General features: G+C 40.2%; 1 protein-coding gene across 3 annotated transcripts in view; it reads left to right on the top strand.

The window, feature by feature from the left end:
- Positions 1-2146: 2146 nt before the first annotated feature.
- Positions 2147-20085, top strand: part of FRY (FRY microtubule binding protein) — a 220719-nt gene continuing 202780 nt past the window's right edge. For 2 of the 3 annotated variants that reach the window (XM_058839069.1, XM_058839052.1), the window contains exon 1: positions 2339-2384. The gene's annotated coding sequence lies outside the window, so the exon portion shown is untranslated. Of the gene's footprint in view, positions 2206-2338; positions 2385-20085 lie in introns of those variants that run through there. The other variant, XM_058839060.1, reaches the window with a different exon arrangement.

The raw sequence follows: 20085 nt of genomic DNA, 5'->3' as shown, positions 1-20085 counted from the left end.
CATTATAGGTGCTCAAGGTAATGACAGTGTTCTTCTTGTACCTCCTCAGAGTGTCCTTCCTTTTCTAATGAATTGTTATAAAAGTCAAAATCTAAAATGAAGATTCTGGTTTGTCTTACAATATAATCCCCAAGATACAGGTCTGGGTAGATGAGACACCTCCAGACCAAGACGAACAAGTAACATCATGTGCAGAGTAAAGGGATACAATGAGGAACACAGTAAAGCTGGTTAATCGGGAAAAGGGAATGGAAAATGTGAACCCACAGCAAGGGGAATAGTGGTTCTCAGGTGTATTTATCTGCAGTTTTCCTACAAAACATCAAAGATGAGATTTTAGGGAAGGCTGAAGCAGTGAGGTAGCTGATGGTGTAGAAAACCTTGTTACCTCCTCACTCTGAACACTCTGACATCAACTCAGAACATTTAAGAACTGCAGAATGCTGAGAGCACTAAGAGGCAGAGGTCTATTACCCCACCCTCCCCTAATGGCTCTGTGCTGCCTGGCAGTAATGCACAGCACAGATGGCGTATGGATGATATAGAGACAATACCTAATTTTTCACCAGCCCGTGGCACCCTGCTACATATATCCTTGTTGGCTGAAAAATTACCATTTGTAATTACTGAGATTCACAATAATTTAGCTCCCACAGAGGCATCTAACTGTAATATAAATATATTTTACAATAGATGACAAACTAGCATGAGTCATATGTGGTCCAGTTTTAGTCTGGAATCAACCCTAAGTAATATGGGGCTTACATGACTATTTTGTTATTCCATCCTGTTGTCTTTCAGTGCATGTCCCTCACAGATTTTGAAGCCTTTGCCAGTTTGACAAGTCAAGAGGAGAATTGGGATACAAATCTCAGACACTGTATTTTCTGAAATTTCATGAGAATTCAAAGTGTAGAAGAGACACCCCAATTCGTCTCTTGACTAATGTCACCACTAATTTCACAGTTTTACTTGAGCCTCTTAGAAATTTGGAAAGAGTAATGACACATCTCTTGACTGGTGACTCTGGAATGGATGTCAGCCTGGCATACAGGCCGGAGGAAAAGACTATAGGTGACTAAGGAGAAAGAACATCCCTCCCTAGGCAACCAGGCCTCATCAGCTATGCTGCTTAAGCAACAGCATGTTTCTTGTAGGAAAAAGACACCAGCCTGCTTTTACGAGCCCATCTGCCTAAAGCTGAGTAGAACTTGATATATACCTTAGTATTAACAGCTGACAAACTTTTTATTTTCCAGGCAAACACATTTACCTTTATAAAAACAACCTTCTCATACCTGTCTGTGCTCTTACCGCTATTCCTCGGTATTATTACAAATGATCTAAAACAACACGAATGGGTTTAAGTATTTCTTGGTTGATCCCTTTCACACATACTGTCACCTTTTAAGTTACCTGAGGCCGCAGACTTAAACCCCCATCCTTCACCAGCCCCTCGGCGAGCAGATAATGGAGCGCTGTTCTCCTCGGGATGCCTCTCAGCAGCGGCACCGCGTTCCTGCTCCTCCCGATCACAGCGCAGAGCACTCACTGCAGCTTCTCTTTTTTGGTTTGTTTTGGTTTTTTTTTTTACTTCACTTAACCCTTTCCACCTTATTTTAGACCCGCACCCCATCCAGGACTTCAGATTAAGAGCTCCTTGCTGACAGGTACTACCAGCACTACCGTTTCCCTCGAAGTCCCCCATTTTCCACCCTCTTTTCTATTTCGCACACCGAGCATCTCTCCTCACGAGCGGGGTTATCCGACCCGGCACTCTTGCTGCGGAGAGCGGCGCTGGGATCGTGTGACACAGAGGGAACCCGCCCGGCCTGCAGCCGCTCCCGCCGCTGCCAGCCGGGCTCCACAGCCCCACCGCCGGGCTCCTGCCACCTCCTCCCGAGAGAACGCCGCGATCCCGGCCGGCTCTCCCGGGAAAGCTGCCTAGCTTTCCTGCCGCGACGCCCAGGTCGCTCCGTGTCTCCCGAGGGGCAGAAGGCGGCCGCGCCCGCCATGCCCGCCCGCTCCCGGCACGGCCCAGCCCGGCCCACCGCCCCCCTCGCCTCCCGGGGCGTCCCGGCGGGGAGGAGCCCAGGGAGCTCCGGGCGGGGCGGCGCGATCTCGCCGCTGGCTGGGACTGCTCGGAGCAGCCTCGGCTGTCCCCATCTCGCCCCGCTCCCCCCGCGGCGGCGGCGGCAGGACCAGGTGAGAGCGGGGCGGTGCCCGCTCCGCTGGGGGAGGGCCCAGGCGGCGGCGGCGGCGGCTCCCGGTGGCGAAGGAGGGGCCGGGCGGGAGGAGGTCGGGCGGAGGGAGGCCGGGCTCAGCTTGACAGGAGGGAGGGAGCGAGGGCAGGAGGCGCTGGTGGCTGCGCTCGCCGGGCGCGGGTGAGTGAGCGGGCGGCGGCGCGGGGAGGGCAGCGGGCGGCGGAGCGCAGCGGGCGCGTCCCGGCGGATGGCGGGCGGCCGGAGCGGGGAGGCGGCGCTCGGCCGCGCCCGGCGGACGGGGAGAGAGGCGGGGACACCGGGCGGTCCCCGGCTCCGCTCCGGGGGCTCGCGGCGGCGGCGTCTCTTCCCTCGCGGCGACCCGGAGGAAAGTTTCGGGGATGCCGGTGTGGCGGGGGCTCCCCCTGCCCCTCCGCCGCCCGCGCCTCTCCGCCGGCTCCTCGGAGCCCGGTCGCCAGCCGGCGGCTGCCCGCCTTGACGCCGCTGTCGCTTAGCGCCCGATGGCAGACAAAGCCGCCTCCCCACCTGCAGCCCCGGCCCCCTCCCCGCCCGAGGCGGCCCCGGGGACCGAGGACCGGGCCGGCTGCCCTGACGGGGACGGGCGTGGGGAGCGACACCGGCCCGCCGAGCGCCAGCAAACTTATTTTTAGATGCGCTTCCCATCACAATGCGTCTTAAAAATAGCACGGTTATTATTTAAGGAGTGGGAAATAAACTCGTTCTGGAGGCCTCGTGGTGGGATTATTTTTATTTTTTTTTAAGCCTTTTCTTTTTTAGAGAGGAAAAAATGTTTCGGTGGTATAGGCAAGTGTGGGCCGGTTAATATCCACAGGTGCACCCAGGATGCTTTTACTACATCTTCATTAAGGTCACCCCTGAAGCGTGCGAACAAAGGTACTCATGGCGTTGTCCTCTGCAGTGTGTCTTCGGTGTGAGACGCGAGGTGTGATGTACGAGCACATCTGATTCATGCAATGCTTCCTGTAGGGTTACTCGAGCTTTTTTTTTGATCTGTCGTTTCCTTCGTTTTCTGTCCTGTCACTCGTCTCTAAACGCCTGCAACATGTGGGTGATGCAGGCTGATGGAGTGATAACAGCCTACAAGGATCAGAGCTGTTTATTACTTTGTAAAAGAATCTTTCGCTTTTGTTTTAGCTACCGTCCCTCAGCAGACTCTGGTGATGGAACTACCATAAAATAAATGGGTCTTATTGCTCCAAATGTGTAATATTGCATCATTTGTATCAATTACCTCGTCATGATTGCTCACAAAGCAGCGTTCTGATTTTTTATTTTGGAGCCCCTACAAATAATTGGGAGACTTGTGTAAAATGAAGCATATATGAAAATGGAAAAGTACACCTCCAATAAGGAAAGGAACTTTAGGAAAAAAAAAAAAAAGCACTGAATTGTAGAGTATTTTAGATTGCAAAGGACCTCTGGATGTCACCTACTTCTGTCTCCACACTCAAAGGAAGTCCAGTTGGGTAATGTTTCTCAGAATTTGTCCATGTGAGTTTAGAGTATTTCCAGGAATGGAGGTTACACAGTCTCTGTTTTTATGATGGTGCCAGTGTCTGACCATCTTTGTGGTTTTTGGTTTTTGTTTTTTATTTCTTAATCTATTGGCAGTTTCCTGTGTTGCAATTTGTGTTTCTTAGTCTGCCACTGTGCACCTCACATCCGTCCATGGGTGATCAAACTCATGTGCATCTGTCATTTTAGACACTAGAAGAAGCCATCCTAGTGTTTTGAACCAAAGAACTGGTTGTTTCACGACATCATTTTAAATGTAATGGCTAGTTTTTATTCTTATACATCAGAAATTTATTAATCCCAAACATCTGCTTAACATTTCCTTTTTATTTGAATGTGGTTAATAGCAGATTAGCATATTAATTTGAAATGCATAAACGCCTGATGAAGACTATTTATTGGTGCTTTCCTTAAATAAATGTCTCAAATAATTTACCCATCTCTGTCCCCTGGCCTTGTGTTCCTTAACCTGAAATTGAGATTGTTTACTCCCAACTTTTGCTAGAGTCTTTTCACCATCAACAGTGTCATATATAGTCTCTTAAAATGGCAGTGAGTCTACTCATTTTAATAGAAGGACAGCTTTTTGGCTTTGGTCTTGAAATAGATTTTCCTTGGGGAGGGATGTGCCATGAACAATACAGTACAACCTGTTATTACTGGGAAGTTGTCTTTGTACTATATAGGCGTTGTTTAATGCTCTGGAGTTGGTTGATATTTATGATGCTGTTGATGTAGTAAATGATGTGGGGACTCTTTTTTTTTGTCCAGCAGGAAAAAGTAAAAAAAAATCTTCTGCGCTGTGCAGAATAAAAATCTGCATGTTCTCCACCATGGCAATAGGCTGTCAAAATTACTTGTTTCTTAATTTGCGTAAATTCTTGGATGTTGCTGATAATACCTCAAAAGCAGGGGAATATATTTTTAATGTGATTTATGGCATGTCACTTCTGGACGTGTCTGGGTGGAATTTCAAAATATTAGTGTGGTGCTACTTAATAGAAAATGCTTCTGAGTAACTCATGCTTTCCATTAGAGCCGTATCAAATAATTTATTAGAAGCTGTTTGATTGACTGGCTGCACTGAATTTGATGATATTTAGGATCATTTGATAAATAATTTAACTTGTGTTTCCAGATAGCAGCTGCCTTTTTATAATGATGGGAACACCTGACGGGTCCATTCATTGACTTGCAGTAATTGTAGGGAGCTTCCACTCAGGAAGAAATCAAATCTATGGGTTGTTTTTTTTGTGGTGTTGTTTTATATTATTTTATTTAGTCCTGTAATGACTCTGTTAGTTTTAAATACTCTTGACATTTATAAATCCCTTCTGCAAGCTTACAAGACTCTAGATTATGTATTCGAGGTTTTATATTTTACCACCACTAATATTTTAGGTCTTTTAAAATGGTATTTTCTATTTCAACTGTGGATTGCTTAGTCTATGTTTTTCCCAGTCTGAGGCAAATCTCCTGATAGCATGTAATTATGGTTAAATAAATAAATAAATGTTGTATTACACTTCCACAAAATAAAACTTTTTCAGGGATATAAAAGCTGTATTTTATTTGACAGTATTTAAGGGTGATTTGCATAGCTGGAAAAACAGTTTATTTTGGATTGTTAAGATCAAAGTCTTGGACGAGGTGATCATCAGGATAGCAGTGATTCATATAATAGATTTCAGTTTGAATTTGGTCAACAATGTAAAACTGGGAATGCTCTTATTAGACTCACAAATGGTTTGCTTATTGTAGTGCATACAGAAAGGCTGTCAGTGGCTTTAACTTTATTGTTATAGGACAGAATTTCATAAAGGAGCTCATGCTTTCAGTTTTATGGCCTGGAGGACTGAATGTTGGAATGGCTGTGCTAAATTAAACCTGGGGTCTGTGACAATGACTAATAAAACATGCTTCAGAGGGAATTGTGAGAACAAATGAGAGGTAATTTGCATCCCCTGCTCAAGGTGAATACGATGCTTTGTAGTTTGGAATTGGCTTAAAACCTGAATAATGCTTAATAGCCTCTTCAGATGTTATTATGCATAATTTTGATAATTTTGGACATACTTGTTGCTGATATAAGTAACTTTGGCTAATTTGGGGGGCAGATAGTTTATGCTGGTGTTTTATTTGCTTGCTTGCTGCCAGACTGTTTCTAGACTCAGGCCAAATTCACTTAATATTTTCCACCAGATTCAGTGATTTGGTCTAATGTGACATTTGGGAAAAATAGGTTCTTCTGCCCACAAAGTTCATAGTTTGAAGTGTAGTGGTGACAACACTCACCTGGGTGTGAAACCTGTCCAGGTGCAGATTGCTTTTCTGTTTGTGTTGGAGCAAGGTCTGGAACAGAAACTGTTTCTCAGAGAATTCTATTATCACCAGTTTGTAGGCAGGTCTGGGGTGTGTATCTCAGCTTCTCTTGTGGAATTGACATGGAGATCATGCCTGTACTTGCTAATTTGGTCTTTTATTTTGGACTTGGAAAACTTGGGAAGTTTGTGCTCCAACAGCTGTCCCACTGAATGTTCAGGTATTTTAAATATAAACAACATCTACAAAAAAAGCCTGAAGTTACACTGATACGTACTAACTTGAGTCTCCTGAGTTCTGGGCTCGACTTAAAAGTTGGGGTAAAAAGGCATTGTTATTGCACAGTGTGTTCCTGAATATTGCTTAATTCCATTGTCATATCATCTTGAATGAGGGATGCTTATCATCTCTCATATATTCTAAGCAATTGTTTCTGAATACTGTTAGATTCTTGGTGTTGGTGGCTTCTGGTAAGAATAGGTTATGTGCTGTATGAGTATGTTTTTATGAACTTGCCATTGTGAGGTGAGATGGCAGCAGTCAGTATTATTCAGTGAATACCTGTGAGTCTAAGTATAAATTTCACTATGGTGTTATGACTTTTTTGAACTTCATTAGGAATGAATGGAGAGTTTTGAAATGGTGAAATTCTGCTGTTCCTACCACAAGCTCCTGACAGGCTCTATGCTATGTTTGAGGACTTACATGTTTGAACTTTGATTGAAATTGCAGGTAGTGCTGTTCCAAATCAGTGTTCCCTCAGCTTCTGTGTCTAGTGGATGGCTTTACATTCCTTATTTCTATAAAGAAATCCATTATTTGCATATATATATATATACCCAACTGGCCCTAAAAGGAGTGTTGTTGGTCCTGCTCAAGAGTTCCCTTTCCTAGACTACAAGTCAGTCGGCTGCTGTGTTAATCCCATGAAAACTCCACCAGTTTAAGTTATCAGTCACTAATATTTGTACTAATGTACAATTCAAATCTGTTTTTCACCAAACGCTTTGTGTTTGCAACACGACCGCACATTCTGTTCTCATCAGTGCTGGCATCACTGCTGCAAGCACAAGACTGCTATAGATGGCAGTGTCAAGCTGGGGAAATGATGGGAGAATTTCTGGTGACTACAGGCTCCAGGAGGTGAGAACTAAATTTAAAACCTGGATTTCTGTCCCTAGTAATTGAAGTTTCTTTCCCAAAATAGCACTGATAAAAATCTTAGCTTTCATTGTCTTTTTGTTTTATTATCTATGTCAACCAAGAAATGTTCTTAAATGCTTTAGGCAAATGTCTAAAAGGAGGGTTAAAAGTGGAGTAGGTGTATACTGTCATACTTTAGACTTACTTCTTGGAAATTTGTACTTCAGGAAAAAAGATTCTTATAAACCTCTTAACATACTTTTAAATGAACTGGAACAAAATGTGGTATTACTAATAGTATTATTAATGTCTATTAAATATTTTGTTTTCTTTCAGTTACGTAAGAGCACAGGTAATTAGAGTGCTTTGAAAGGAGTTTAAATACAAGTGTCAGTTGTCATCGTAAATGAATGACTGTTAGGATGTGAATTTATTTTATTCTTTTCATCATAATACGTGGTTTGTCTTGGAGCAGCAATTGCAAGACCTTCATACCAGGCCATGACAGAGCATACAAATTTGTCATGGGATTCCAAACTGGAGCACCTCGCTTGAGTAAGATTGGAATTTCTCAGGACACCCCACTTCTTAGGGAGCAGCAGACATTCAGCAGCACTATAGGATATTGCTGTCTTTCAAGTTAAATAATAGGTGTATTCTTATTTCAGACACAGGTTCTTTGCACAACAGATCCCTGAAAAAGAATCTTTCACCTTGTGGAAGGCTTTATTTGGAAACAGAACACCTCTATTCATTCACTGCAGGACTTTCACTGTGATCATTTTTTGTCTGCCTGACAAGCTGTATAAAAACAATGCAGTGACATTTGGTGGGTTTTTTTTTTAATTTGAAGAAATCAACTACTACATCATTAACATTTTCTTTCATGTGTCTTTACTAAAAATCTGATTCCATGCAAAAGCAAAAATATTTTGAATAGATTATATTGTTCATTGGAAGGAAGTACTGCATGCTTGTGTACCTGGCAACAGGAAAATATAAACTAGTGCTTTCAGAAAGCAAGTTAAATTTCTCCTACGGTAGAAACAGGTTTACTTGTCGAGACTGACAAGCTTAATGTTTCTGGGCAAGAACACGACTTTAACCTCTGTTTGTGTGATGAAATACCACAAATGATGCTGTAGGTAGTGTTGGCATTGAGGGTGAAATGACAGACAAGCAGTTACATAATTGTTTGTGATTGTACCATAGCTGCCTAGACTGTTCCTAAGTCAGTGATTCCATACATTGCTGTTTAAAAGGCAGTTTTACCAGACTTCACAGAATTCATCAGTCTCACTTTTTTTTTTTTTCTTTTTCCCCACAGCATGACAAGGTTTGAAATGAGTTAGAAGGAAAGCTGTATGCTTAGCATTTGTTCAGAAATTATTTAATGGATCTGGTTAATCTATCGATGAACTGTCAACTTGGTTATTATTGAACGAACATTTTCAGTATCTTAAAATTCTTCATCTTATATACATAAAAAGTTGTATGCATTGCTCATTAGGGATATTTGTAGTAATAGACGTTCTGAGAGAGGGATTGTTTTGGCTGTTAATAGTTTCATTAGACTACCTTTATTAAAGATTGAAAATTAAAATAACATGATTTACGTTTTTCATATTATATTTGCCTATCTCTTCTGTCTCCTGATTAAACATGATCACCATTGAGAGCAAGTATGCCCTCCTGTGAAGTCTGGAGTTAGTGAAGCTCATTACCTTATGAATTTGTATTTTATGGTTCCTCTGATGGTTGTGATCAGTGTTTTTATTATGTTGAAGGTATGGTAAGATTTCTCTCCGTGTGGACTCTCCTAATGTGTAATATGATGTGAATACATACTCCAGCCTTCATCTCATTCAGGGCATCTATTGGAGCTGTTTGTCAGAAGCTTGTTCTTCACTTGGCCATCTGTTTCTGTAACGCATGTAGCAATTTAACTACCTTAGAGGTTGCTATCCTGTCAGAAATCAGTAATACCTGTCAAGTCCCAAAACTATTGGGAGAGGAAGAGAGAGATGCTTGCAAGCCTCGTGATCACATAAGCTTCTTAGCTTTGCCAAAGCAGACCTGAAATCTGTATTTTAATTATTCTGCAGCACTTGGGATTCTGATGCTCTCCTTAAAGAGCTATATCCCAAAAAGAAAATTATTTGTATATGAAAAGTTTAAAACATGTGCTGAAACCAGATAATATTTCTTACGATGTTTAGTGTCAATAGGATACTCCTAAAAATACTGACTTATTTTTAATAACTGTCAGACTCACATTTTTTCCCCCTACAAATTCTGTGATTTCATGGATATTTTGTAATCAGTAATAGCTACAATTCATTCAGGCAGGACATTTTGATGAGCTTTTATTTTACTTAATATCCTTTACTTGATATCCTTCAGCTTAATATCCTGAATGTCTGCAAGAGTTAGTACAAGGAGTGCAGATCATGTGTAGGATTGGGTCACCTGTAAAGAAGAGTAGCTTCAACATTTACTACGAATACAAGGCTCCTGTTTCCCCTACTAGAAATATTTGTGGAGTCCCATACTCCAACACAATGTTTGTCTCAGTTTCTTTTATGATGTGTTATTTCAATTCTGGTCTGTTGCGGTGTCATTTAGCAATCTTGTTCTGGAAGTCATAGTACAGAAGTCATCTTGAAATTAATCCATACCATGCAAATAGGGAGTTGTCCCATAACAAATTAAAATTAATATCCCGCTTCTTTAATTGCAGAAAGAAAAATAGAAAACAGTTTTCTGTCAATAATGTTCAATCACATTTAGACCTTGCAGGACTCTGAAGTGTGCTATTGGTATTGACAGGCTGTACATTCTCAGGAGTTGTCTTGCTGTAAAAACAGATGAGAAGTAAAATCCCGATAAGGGAGATAAATTAAAAGTAAAGATTGCAAAAATAAATGTAATTTTTAATTTAAGGAAACTTGATAGATTGAGAGGAAGGCATTGGAAGGGTGAGTTTGGATAGAGATGGAATGAATGAAGAGCATAATAAAGAATGAAGGGGGCGAAATTGCCCTTTATGGGGAAAAAAACGAGGGCTGATAAAGCCTTTTGAAAATCATCGGTGTCCCAGGCAAAGTAGAGCATAAACCTCTGAATATACTAATTTGAATACAGTCTTCAAAAGGATCTGCATTATTCTTAGATTCATGTCAAGCTGACTTCTTGAATAGCTTAGATTTTATTGCATGATTTGTTAGCTGTAACTAATTTGCTAGCTGTAAATCATCTAGGCCTGAATCTTCACTTCTCAAAGTTTGTCTCATAAAAAGATAAAGCAAAATACTTTGTAAGTCTGGACAAGGAGTGTCAGAACCCCATGAGAATTTTGTATGGCTGATTTTCCCTGTTTAGGAGCAATACTGGAAGGCTTACACAACGAGGACTTTGTGTCACCACACAGGCTTAATAATGCTGCAGTGGTATTTTTCCCCAGTCAAAGCATGGCAAGTAAAACAACTATGGCAATTTACTGTAGTCTCATTAGGCAGGTGCCCTTCAAAACAAAAATGAATATTTTATTTTGCTCTTGCAGTTTTTAAAATGATTGCTAATGTCATCTAGGAAGGTAAAAATACACCATTTGTTTTCATGCTTTGTACACACAGTGTACCTTGTTGGAAAACACTGCTACTGTGCTATCATAGAACGACTACAGAACAGCTGCCTGTATATTTAGCCCTGGCGGTTGTCTCGGGTCAGACTGAATGTTTCTGAAAGGGTAGAGAAGGTCAGCTACCATCAAGGAAGCTATGATCCAACTGGAGCAGCCTCTGAGGAGTAACAAGGAAGAGGAAGGAGGAAGCAAATGAGAAGGTGCAGTGCTGGTAAAGTTTGGGAGATGGAGACAAATGGGCCTGCCCCCAGCAGAAGTCAGTCCTCAGCAGCGATGTCTGAACTGCTGCATCTACATGTCTGGCCCTGGCCATGTTGCTAAGCTGAGCTCAGCCTGGAGCAGCTGTGTACAGGGCATGAATCCTGATCCAAGGACAAGCTGAGTGGTGAACAGTATAAAGAGTTGGTTTGGTGCTCAGGATGGCTTCTTGTACTGCCTTTTGTTCTCTGGTAAAAGATTCTTAGGGCGCTGAAGCTGTATATAGACTTATGGAAATACCAAATTCTTAGTGATATTATTTAGAACAAGTTGTTCTAAATTATTTATTAGTCCTTAGAGGAAACTATGTGGATATTCTTCACCCGAGGAAGTGGCTGAAGATTGCTAGGCTGGAAGTAAGGTCCAGAGGAAGGTGTATTTCCCACAGGGGCATAGCTATGGGTTAGATTTGATTCTGGTTTTTTTAATAGTATCAACTGGCAACAAACTGGCTTGAATTCTTGTTGTGCCCAGTTACATTGCTTAAGGTTCCTATTTTTGTATTTTAATTAAATACAACTTCAGAGCCTAAAAGCTATGGTCTGGGGGGGTTCTCTTCTTACTTTCTCTCTGTTTTAGGGGGGATGGGGAAGCAAGACTGTTTTCATCTGAATTCTGCATTCAGATTCTGGTTTCAGATCATTTTAATAACTCAGCTAATTTTGCTAATTTCATTAGCAAGTGCTAAGGCAATTTACAGAAATAAGAGGCCAAAAAGAGCAGGCAAGAACATATTCTTATTTCTGACAGATTGCACAGTGCACAAAGTTCTTTGTAAATACAGGTATTTAATATGATGACATGATTAACTTTTGCCAGCTTTCCAGTGATTTTTTGAGTGAATTTCCTATTTAAATTTATAAGCATATTTAAAGAGTGAGAGGGGGATTTTCAATATATTTATTTTAAAACATGGAAAAGACTAAAATTTCCTTAGTTCATACTGTCAAAGTTGTCAATAGAGAGAAACAGTGTGGAAAGTGAATGTTGCGGTAGCTGGCTGTTTTCATTGTCTTTAGAGTGATTTCCATGCTATCCTTTTCCTATGACTACTTTCTTCTGCCTTGGAAGTATCACTGTGGAGTCTTTCTTCCCTTAATAATTCTGGTCTAGTAATTCACATGCTAATAGCTTTGAGGTATATAGCAACAGGATCTACAGTCCCACTATTCACAAATGAGTCTTCATTCTTTATGCAATCTGATTTTGTTCCCCATCCCTTGGGAGGATCCACAGTGCTGCCTTCAGGACTCTAGAACAATTTGTGACTGATGAAAGTCTGATGGTCCTCAGGCCAGTGAATCCACCTTGGAAGGAGCCCTGTTCAAATGATGTCTGAAGCATTCTGTAATATTATTATTCTTCTCATTTCTGCCACTATTAAAAATGAAGGAAAGGAGGAAATGGCCAAGCTGGTTACCTAATTGTTTTCAAAGATTTGCATGAATCACATAGGTGGTTTGTTGTTTCTTTTCCCCTTTGGGAGATGGGGAAGAATAGATACATCCTTAATATGCCATATAAGCCATATTTGAGCATTCCTGTGGCAGGTAGTTCTTTGTATACAGTTTATGTTCTTATTACAGTAGTAGTAAGAGAAGGTTAAAATTGTAAATTAGCATTTTGTTCTCATAATAAAAGGCTATGTTTGAAAAAGAGTGCAAAAAGCAATAGTTAAACTGCTACTTATCGATTGAGTACTCTGATACTGTGCTGGCTGAAAAGTTAATAGTGATATGCTTGAGGATGGCAGGTTACTTTGCTTAGCAGAAATTACAGAAGATTCTGAATAAGTTTGTGTTGTGTGAAATTGTGTTGACATATATTAGGTTCTACTTTGTTGACAAAGGGAATAAAATAAAATAAAATACATCATTGGGACATCAGAGTCTATGTCCCTCTGTGTTGATGGCTTGATAGATAAGCCAGGCCCTGCAATTACTTTTTTCCTGACCCAACCAGTTATGAGCAAAGACATGGAGATCTCTGTTTATGTGAAGCCATTTACAGTCAAGAAAGAGAGTAGAAATTGAAGCTGGAGATTGTCAGCAATGACAGATAGGCTTTGGAAAACCTTCCATATAAAGCAAGATTAAGATTGGCACTCTTCAACTTTTCCCATTAGAACTATATGCAGAATACTAGCCTTGATGAGGAAAGGGAATTGTGTGTTCTCTCTGTCCTTTTTGATGAAAGACTAAAGTCTGTGTAATAAACTAAAAAAATGTCAAGTATGCAAGAACTTCTTTTTAGATGGTGTGTCATTAGTTTATGTAATTAACTGACAAAAATATCTGAGCAGTGAGATGTTATTTCTACAACAAAAGATTACATGCTTAAATGCAATATATGCATTTAACTATTCTTGAAGTCCTTTCTTCTGTAAATCCTTGCACTTCAAAATACAAGCAAACTAGATGCAGCAGCTAAACAGACACTTTCCCAATCCAGAATTGTCCGCTGACGAATTTCTTGCACCTTCTGTCAAACCATCTGCCACAGGCTAATGAACAGACAGCGTGCTGGATTAGATGTAGCACTTGTATGAGCGATTTTGATAGTTCCTGTGTTCCTTTCAGTGGGAACTCTGTGATTAATGAAGCTTAGAGTTAAATTTTTGGGGGCAGGGGTGGGCAAAGTGTTCTTTATTTGAGCTTCCGCACTGCAGGATGCTGTTGACAGAGAGGAGTGACAAACCTACATCGCTTGAAGCATCGTTTTTGAAGCATGTTTCAATGTCTTCTTATAAGCCTTCATTTAGCTAAGGACATCTCAGTAACCTGTGTCAGATGTCCATGAGAAGTAATAGTTGAATTGAGAGGAGTTCAGAGCTGTACCTGTTTTGGGCTGGGGGATCATCGCAGTTCCAGGCACCAAACATCACTCTGTAGTATAAAGCAATACCAGAGCTGGAGCTACAGCCCAGCTAGAGCAAATACCAGCTTCATTTCAGACCTCTCTCTCTGAGGAATCACCACCATGACCTCTTAGAATTTCTTCTTGCTGTTCTGAGCAAGATACCACACTGCGTGAGCTGGCACTGGCAGGCAGTGCAACCACAGATTTTCATCTAGAACACAAAGAATAAGTTTATTTCTATTACCTCACTAACTGGGGGATCCCCCAGCAATACCCAAGCAGAGGCATACGAGAGGCAGGCACTGTTAAGTTTTGGTACAATGCTAGAGAATCACTGGCCTGCAGTTCACACAGGTTTATCAAGGGCTCTCCCAGCTGCCAGGTCATTTGAGCGATTTACAGTCCTCCTCACCAATCTTTGACTTTTTAACACATTCCTCCCAGCACACCACATTTTTTCCAGTAGGAGACACAGCTCTTGTGTTTGAAGCTCTTTCTATACAGACTAGCAGAGAAAGTATTCATTTATATATTTAATTCCAGGGTATGCTCTTTTGAAGTATTCTTAGATATGCTTCATAGGTGTATTTGTGTTACACTTTAAGTCAATCATTCTTGAATTTTTCAGAACTAAAAAAGGTTAATGATGCTGTTTGGTCACTCTTTAGTGATTCCTACAATTACTATTGAAATGGGAGCTGCTTATAAACATCAAAGATCCAGAATCAACAACAGTAAGTGGAAGTGACTGGCCTTACCACAAAGCTGTCAGTGCTGCTGATGGTTTCCAGTCTCTAGACCTGCTCGTGATCAAAGCAGAAGCACATCACTGAACACAGGTGGGCTGCTCTAAGGACAAAGGAGCAGGGAACCAAAGGATGCTTTTCCTGCAGTGTGGTAGTTGCAGTAAGAACATTCATTTTTGCCTGTTAAACCAGTCTTAGAAGCAGCTGGACTGAATCTCTGTTGGCCTGTCAAGAGTTCTTGCTGGAATCTTTTGCCATACTACATTTGCTCTCTGTACTATAATATTTGGCTCATGATTACTGGCATTTTGCATATTGATCAACAATGCAATTTTTTTCTTTTGTTCAATTGTTTTTTTAAAGTGTTGAAGAGTGAGCATGCCCAGGTGCTCCTCAGCACCACAGGTGCTTCTTTGCTAGCAGAAATTCTGATGGCTTAAAATTTTTGCTAAATCAGCTGTGACATAATGATGCCACTGCAAGAAGATCCACAAGGTGAAAAACCTTTATGGTCATATTGGAACAGTCTGTGCGTTGTGCCTGCGTGTGTTGCATTAATAACCAATCATTGGAACAAATTGATTTTTTTGCCCAATCTGATATGCAGTCCGTTATCTTTGATGTATTTAATGAAGTCTCCCAATTCAGTAAGTTGTATGTAGATAGTGCACACACCAAAAAAAGCCACTGTGGGCATGGCTGATAGATCAACCTATTTCAGGCCATGCTTTCTGTCCTAGCATAACTTAAGTGACTTCATGCTTTCAGTGTGCCTACTTTCAATAAACTGACCAGCTTAGTTTATGTAACTGTCAAAGAGGGCAAGAGTCATTGCAGTTCATTTGTCATTCCTCATCTCCAGCTGTGCATAAATTCATGGAAGTTAAAAGTAGATTTGGGGACTTTCTGGAGTTAATGTTACTGGGTTGTGATCGCCATTTCATACCTGAAAAGGCTCTGAGATCTCTGTGTAAATACTTATTTTTATTCTTTTATATGTAGTCAGTTAAACTCAGAAGTTAAAGTTGCTTCTGAATTATAGGCATTCTGGTGACGAACTAGGGCGTGATACTGTGTAATGCAATTCTGTAGCAAATCTCCTTCATTTTTACACAAGAAATAGCTAAATGAGCTAAGACTGATCTGTTAGAATTCCTTTTATTTTTCTCTCTCTTTGCTTGTTTATTTACCAGCTTAAATGCTTTAAAACCATTGTTGTTGCCTGAAGCATATTCAAGTTTTTTTGGCGTTTGGGGGATGAGGAACAGATTTCAGGGTCTGTCTCTTAGTTTGGTTTGTCCCAAGCAAGGCCATGAAAGGGTATCTAATTTTACTGATGTGAGATCTGTATCCTCTCTGGCTGACACCTGCAGCATCTCAAGCAGCACTGGATGCTTGTGTGTGTGTGTGAAGCTAAATCAAGACCCTAAGGCCATGTAAGTGATATAAAGCTGTTACAGTATCCCAGAGCTACAATATTGTAATAATTGTTGACATGTGTCCTCTGAAACGTCTTGAGGAAAAATACTAAGGTCAGAAATTCTATGGAATTGGAAGCTCTTAAGGAGGCAAGGAGCATCATTTAATGAACCTTTAAGATGTGGGCTGCCGTACTGGAACTATTTTAAATCCATCTGTATCCTCACTGCTGCTGGATGGATCAATCCCACTCAACATCACTGAGTGCATTAGGCTTTAACAGCAATTTGGGCTGGGTCCAATTATCCTGACAAGTAATCTTTCAGATCAAAAACATCTTAAAATTTGGACTCTAGTCATATCTACCTTTGAATAGATAGTGTTGCTATTTTTAATTTAGTTGAAACTACTTTATTTAATTTCCACTTAAACCTATCAGTTACAACCAGAATGTACTGCATCTAGTAACTGTCTGGCCTCTTCTTTTCTATAAGATCTGAAAACTCAGTTTTAAGTTTTAATTAGTGTGTATAGTGCAGATTGTGGTAGGTGTGTTGTAATCCTTTTTTTCGTTAAAGATTGAAAATAAATCCACTCTGACTTGCCTTATATAACCTCACACTTCTGAATATCATCTGTGGAATATTGCTGTACAATTTAAATTAAAAAATCCCCATACTAAGTCTTTATCATTGGGCTGCATATGCTTCAGAAAGCCCTATGGATTTCACTACTGGCCAGATGGAAAACTACGTTAAATAGGAAAATAACACTTTTCACCATGGTCTCGTTTAATATTCATCATAGACATTTTACTACTTAAACAAAGGGATTATTGAGACTTAGTTGGTGGTCAGAGTGAAAGATAACAAACAGCATTTTTTACATAACAATGTTAAAATAGCCAAGTTTGTTCAAGGCAAGATTTTCAAACAGCGGCTTAGTTTATTTGCTGTTTCTTGAAATAAACAATTTCTTCTCTAAAGTATTTCCATATTTTTTTAATAAACTCTTAATTTTCGTGCTAAGCTTAACAATAAGGTCTCATTTTAGGATGCCAATATCTTTTAGTACTTCTAGTAGAAATTCTTCAGTATTATCAGTTCCTGTGGTTAGGCTTTTATTTAAAAAATCCTGCTTATTTGTGTGAATTGTTACTTTATCATTTAATTTGGAAGTGTAATTTGTGTAGGTAGTCTTGTACATTTCTCCTTTTGGGTTGAAGTTAGAACAGGAATCTAAACAATTCTAAGTTCAAGTTCTGAAATCTTATAGTCTTAGGTTTGTGTGAAAACCTAAACCAAAGTTTGCCAAGTGAGCTTGGCTGTCTGTGAGACAATCTCTTCAAAGTCTTGTAGTCCAGTTGTGTTGTGATCTGAGAGTCCTGTGATTCATTAGTGGGGTTATAATCCATAGCTGTAAATATTGCAAATTGCATGGGTAGAAATGGCTCCTAATGTCTTTTGGTGCATGTGCCATCCAGTGTATGAATGAGGAGATTGAGTCAAGAGCCCAAATTTTGCCTTGTGTGTGGTCGGGATCATCTAGTTCTTTGACAAGCTCTGAGGAGATCACTGGAAGTTAGGGACTTGGTGTTTGTGCAGGAGTAAGGAAGCTGAAGCAGAAGAAGTTTACAATGTGTATAAGCTGAGCTGTAAGTGTAATCCTAGGGCCCTGTGTTGCTGGTGGAGCAGCTTCTGCTCTCTGAAAGATGTGCATTGTAGTGGTTTATAGTCACATATGGTTAACTGTATTGGGAATGTGTGCATCACTGGCTGGCTCAAAATATGGAGGTGTGGTGACCTTGTCACTGATGTATAGGTAAAAGAATTTTAAAAATCCTAGCTATATGCATTTTTCAGTGGTATTTTGAGCCTTCCCCCCAGCACAGCCAACTCCCCCAGTTTATATACTGGTCATGATGTTCTTCTTAGCCAGTTTGAGTCAGCCCTCCCAGTCATGCTCTGTCCCAGCTTTTTGTGTACCTGCTCACTGGCAAAGTATGGGAAACTGAAAAGTCCTTGACTTAGGGTGAGCACTACTTAGCAACAACCAAAACATCACAGCATTATCAACATTGTTCTCATACTGAATCCAAAACAACAGCACTGTACCAGCTACTGAGAAGATAATTAACTCCATCTTAGCTGAAACCAAAGGGAGGCTGCTGACACTTGAAGGTGACACAGAGTGTAGTCCCACACGTCCCAAACAAGAGGAGTGGAGCAGTCTTGACAGTATCCAGCATCAGCCAACAAATAGCCCCCTTTGCCAGACAGTCCTGTGGTCATGTAGCAACTTCCTTTTAACCGTGGTGAAGATAAGGAATGTTTAAGGGAAATATCACATAGTCCATCATTTTAAACAAGAGCAATGTGGGAAAAATATTAAGGACTTACTGGGAAGGGACATGAACTCTCTGTGTATATCACAGTTTCTGTGCTGTTAATACTGTAGTTAGAGTTTCACATATTAGAGACACATTAAGATTTTTATATATTATAGAAACCTTAGAAATTGCTGCCAGGATCATAATAAGATGCTCGAAAGCATAACTTTAATCAGTGCTCCTTAGAGATCTCAGCAGAGTTATCACACTTTGAACACCTTTGTGAAAAAGTAAGAGTTGGGAAAAAAGAAATTTTGGCTGTTCTGCTTTACAAGGTGAAGGGAGAAACCTTGCAGCACTAAAGCATTAAAGATGTCTCTTATGGATTAATGAGCTACATAAACAATTTTCACAGTCTGGAGGGGAAAGGAAGCATAATTTGTGATGGAATAGCTAAAAGAAGGTGAGAATTAACAGGATCAAGAGTGTTGGAGAAACAAAGGGGAAATGGGTGAACAAAAACCTAATTAGACAAAAAGAAGAGAGAAATTAGAAAAAAAATCATTGAAAGGGACAAAATAACTAGGCCCAAATGAGCTAGAAAAAGATGCATTTTTATGTGTATATGTATGTTTAATAACGCTGGAAAGCATAAAGAAGCAGAAGGAAAACATTGAAATTGTATCATACCAAGAAGACTGTCAGATATGACATACTTAAATTAAGATACTTTCTGAAAACAAGTGAAATGGTTCTAAAATTGAAGAGTGACTTTAAAATTTAGGGGTTTTGGAAGGTCAACCATTTCCCAGTTTGTGAAAAGACCATAGAAGAGCTATTGCATCCAGACATTAAAATCCATTCTGAATTTTGCTAGTGGTAATTCAAAGCTAATTCAAAGTGAGAGAGGAACTGGCTGGCTCTTACACAGTTAGCACCTCAGTATTGCTAAGCAAATGAAAATTTATTGATATCTTGGAAATTGTGTGGGGTTTGTGATGTAGTGAGAGAGCCATGTCTATGTTCATGGTATAATAAGTAGAATATTAAGTAATCCAGCAGCTAGGTCTAACATTAGTTTACAGATTCACTGATTAAGGCTAGGAAGGGAAGAATAGTGTTGCCATGGTGAAGTCTATATGATAAAAGGCAAGAAGAACAAGCTAGTGAATAATTGATACATGTCTAAGATTAGAAACGATCATTTGCAGTGTGTGCTTTGATGTTCATGCATGCTTTTTACATTAAAAAAGCTCAGAGGAACACATTAGCACAGACTGTGGCAGATTTTTGCATGAGCTTTTAGGTAAAGTACCAATAGTTTATGTGTGGAAGAACACACAAATATACAGTTACTACAGTGCTAAGATTGAAAATTTGGGCAAAAGCCAAAAAGTTCCAAAATGGAAAGCTGTAAGCGTGGGATATATTTGGCTGGCCTGCATGTATTACTATATTTCTCTAACACAGAACACAAATAAATAAGAACTGTTTATCATAAAATTCAGTAAGATAAGTTGTAACTTCGTGCTTGCGTCCTTATCTCCTTCTGGGTTTAGTCATATAATTTTTTAATCTTTAGTTTAGATGTAATTTAGTAAGATCTCC

Source organism: Poecile atricapillus, chromosome 1 (genome assembly GCF_030490865.1).
Source record: "Poecile atricapillus isolate bPoeAtr1 chromosome 1, bPoeAtr1.hap1, whole genome shotgun sequence".
Lineage (NCBI taxonomy): Eukaryota > Metazoa > Chordata > Aves > Passeriformes > Paridae > Poecile > Poecile atricapillus.
The sequence above is the reverse complement of the archived record's forward strand: the minus strand, read 5'-3'. Positions and strand labels throughout refer to the sequence as shown.